The sequence below is a fragment of the Gouania willdenowi genome, chromosome 13 (assembly GCF_900634775.1).
Source record: "Gouania willdenowi chromosome 13, fGouWil2.1, whole genome shotgun sequence".
NCBI lineage: Eukaryota > Metazoa > Chordata > Actinopteri > Blenniiformes > Gobiesocidae > Gouania > Gouania willdenowi.
The window spans coordinates 32,349,409-32,353,603 of record NC_041056.1 but is presented as its reverse complement, the minus strand read 5'-3'; the positions used below and the strand labels follow the sequence as shown (position 1 = coordinate 32,353,603).

General features: G+C 37.0%; 1 non-coding gene across 1 annotated transcript; it reads left to right on the top strand.

Moving 5' to 3' along the window:
- Window positions 1-2,415: 2,415 nt before the first annotated feature.
- Window positions 2,416-2,606, top strand: LOC114475098 (U2 spliceosomal RNA). Its single transcript, XR_003675429.1, has one exon. It is a non-coding gene; the product is annotated as a U2 spliceosomal RNA (small nuclear RNA).
- The last annotated feature ends 1,589 nt before the right edge of the window (window positions 2,607-4,195 follow it).

Sequence of the window (4,195 nt, the reverse complement as noted above, 5' to 3'; positions counted from 1 at the left end):
ATGTGCTGTAGGACCTCATTCATGCTTTTAAATGTAAATAGTCCCTTCAATTTTCACAAATATGCTGCAGTAAACATTAATGTAATGAATTATAGGTGAAATTGGCTGAAGGCATAATAAACGCAGATTGAGATCTCTGCTCGCAGCGCACACAGAGCATTAAAATGCGCTTCTTAAATTCCAGTTTTCACTCGTTCAAAAAGCACATCTTTGTTTTGCTCCACCTGAGATGTGAGGATGCCGATGTTCATCTTGGAAAAGCTGATTTTCTTGTTTGACCTCAGTGGGCAGGGCCTCCAAAACAGGAGGGCGTAACAAGTTAATGACAATTGGGATTGGTCAAATACAAATGTTTCATGAATCACACGTTGGTCCTGTCGTACAACCAAATTCAGATTTGTACCTGTTTTCACGCAAGGTTTATAAATGCACGCAGCGTTCTTGGCATTGCTGTCAGCAGTGTAGTATTATGTATGATGATGAAGACATATAGGAGACACGTTGTGTGAGAGTGAACCAATCTTTACTGACTTCTCAGTGGGGACCAGATAGCATGACACACTGATGTGCGTAACACCAATACAGGTCCGTGTTTGCACACAGTCGCTCATATGGTTCCTATACATTTGAATGTATATCATTACAAGCAGCAGCTTCAGCGCTGAAGGCAGGACCATTAAGCCTTGAAGCCATTTACAATACTTTTTCTGCACAGAAACATGGATTATACTTAATTATGATACGTGGATTATGTACTGTAAATAGATCAACTGGGTCTCTTGCGTCTAAAAAAATGTTCAATATGTCATTTGTATAAGAAAAAAATTAGGTTTTAACTGTTGGTTTCGGGTCGGCTCAGATATAAATATCTTAATGCCTGTCGGGTTCCGGTCGGATCCGTACTTTAACTGTAAGACCTCTGTGGAACCACACATTAGTTTGGTCTACCAGACTTGTCTTCTTCCAGTCTCCAAGCCGTCTTCTTCTACTTTATTTCCAGCAGAGTGGATCCCTCTCCAAGCCGTCGAGACTGCACACCAGTGTCATCTGACGTCACGTCTGCTGGACTATGCGGGGAATTCTGGCCCAGGAATGCAGTACAAAATGCATCACACAGTCGGTTCAAAGTAATTGAGAGAGATACAGTATGTGTGGGCTCACTCTTTGATTTTGAATGCGTCATCACCCATTAGCATTAAAAGACTAAGTGAATGGTTTTTTCCCCCCCCACAAATTCTGCCCTATGCTCCTTTAAAGATAATTGTATCTACTACTTCTTTTTGAGATTTTTTTTTAAATTCTAAAAACAATATTGTCTATAGTTTTTAATTTTTTACATATTAATATCAACCACAAACATAGTCTGTGCTAATAATATGCAGTATGAAATCTTGTTTTCACACATTTTTGTATTGCTTTGTGTTTCTGTTAATATAAATTATTTGAATTGTTTTAACATCTGTCTACCTATCCATCTATAAATCAAGGAACGTCTGTGTGTGTGTGTGTGTGTGTGTGTGTGTGTGTGTGTGTGGAGTGCATATCTCCCTGAAACTTTTTTAACAGCTTACTGTACTGTGAACACGTGCCCGCAAAGTCCATGTAAACATGCACATTTCTCCGCGAACACAGCATTATAAACGCTGGTATTTTCACCACGTGTTCATAACCTAATGCACACCTTAGATGTACATGCCGCACGCACACAGAGCCGTTTAGAAAGACAGTTGCTACAATGGAGTTTGAAATAGACTCAAATAGTTCCCGGAAGTTATTGGCAGTAATGAATGCGGCTGTGCTCAAAGTGAACAACGAAACATGCACATTTATTCGCAAACATGCCATTATTTCACCACGTGTTTATAACCTAATGCTCACCTTGGATATACATGTGTAATTAATATTCCCACTGGGTTTTTTGAGTTCTTCCTTGCCGAAGGACGGTCTAAGGACAGGGAACAACATTTATTATCCATTTGCTTAAGTCCAGCAAAAATTTGTGCAAACTTTACTTATCAATATATCATGATCATGTCCCATAGAATTACACCAGGGAAATCGCACACACTATTTTACTGTGCACCTGCAAATATACCCCATTACAACACTACAGAGTACAGAGTATGTACACCTCTTTGTACATCCAACCTTCAAACATACTCATTTGGTCATAATTAACTCTACTTCAGCTCCCACTATATGAATACATACTTCCAACAGGCACTGTATGAGTACAATTGATCTAAAATGTGATTTAGTTTTAGTTACCACCATGAACAGATGAAATCAATACGTTTACGTTAAGGACTGGTGTAAGCGTGGTGTTTTGACTCAGATGGTGATTGTATTGATTTTTTACAATTAGTGTAAAGGAGGTTGACAGGAATGACTTCCCGGTTCCTGACAGAGTCATTTATTGCTTCTTGGCCTTTTGGTTCAGATCAAGTGTAGTATCTGTTCTCATCAGTTTAATATCTGATACGTCCCCTATCCGGTGACTACATATTAAATAGATTTTTGGAACTGGAAGATGGAATAGGGGCTTGCTCCGTCCACTCCACGCATCAACCAGGTATTGCAGTACCTTAAGGAACAGTGCACCCCTAAACATATCAATGAAATCTATTCTTTAACTGTACATTGCTACTGAGATATTACAGTTAAAATTGGAATCAACAGGCTATCACTGTAATTTACACAAGTACAAACCTAAAACACTAAGATAGTGCCAAAAGTCAAACCCCAAGAAAAGTAATTAACACCTATTTACTCAGATTTGTCTCATAAAAGTCTCAGATTCATCTAATTTTATTCTCCTTTAAAATAACCAAGGCATAATTGAAACCAGGAGCATACATTTACAAGATCAACTCTGTTTATCCCACGTGTTATTCAAATGCTTTTCTAAACTCAACCTCCTTTGTCTCAGTTACAGTATGTCTTGTCTCTTTTTATCTTATTTATTGCACCAAAGGGATCCTGAAATGATTGCATTGCATTTTTTTTAATGAATGAAATAAATAATCAAATTAAAAATTAAAAAAATCAAGTAAGTCAAATGATCTCAGAATGATATCATACGACTATGAGAAGCTCAGAATTATCTCAAGAGACAAAATTGAACATTAAATAAGTAATACATTTTTCCTGTGTTCCAAGTAAGTATATCAAATTCAGACATATTTTTGAGCAGAGCAATATATCATTGTTCTCTTTGCTGAGATTTTTTTCTAATTCAATATCAGCATCAACCATTGTTGGTATTGATATTATTTATATTTTGATTGATAGTTTGGATCGATCCACAAACCACTACTAATAATAACAACATTTACAGAGTTGGCTTAAAGCTAAGGATAGCCGACTCATATTTTCACAATGTTTATTCCAACTTTTACTGCATGGTGAATATTTGCTGTTTATTAGGGGAATGAGGTGAATGATCGTTATTCATTAACATACGCAAAAGGACAAATACAGGTAAAACACACGTCCTTTCACTGGAATGCTATGTGTAGGAGCACTTGGAAATGTATTGCTCTAAATAAGAAATGGTCTGAAGTATGGGTATGGAAAGCCATACAGGAATAAAAACTGTGCTTGTGATATTTACATATATTTTGTACCTCGACTACAAATCTGAGTCACACTTTCATACTCCATTTCAGAAAATAAATCAAATACTCCTAAAATTGCAGTGCATTTACTTTCTTATAGAAACACTTTCATTTTGTTCATTAATGAGCAAAGAATATTTCTATTATTTTGTTTTTTGGGGTACTGAATGTTATATGTTAAACAAAAAAGCTGTCATGCAGCCTTTTGGGTTTGTTTCCCATCAGTTTGCTGACGTCACAGCTGTAAACTGGTGTTTCTAGTTCTTAAATACATTTCATATTCATGTTAATAAATAAAAAAATAGTCCTTAAATAAACACAAGTAATAAATGGCAGTTTATTTATACAAGCAAAGTTTCACCAGAAAACTAAACACAAAAACATCAGGGTCATACTTTACAACACTGGGGTGTAGTTGAGGCCCCCCCCCTTTACCGTGGAACTCGGTATAAACTATGGAGGCACTACTACATTTTGGAGGCAGGATAGGGAGACCTCGGATACCGTTACCGCACTGCTGAAACCAGTTTGGTCCACTGGTCATAGGACACCCTGTAAAAACGCTTGCACGCAGCACT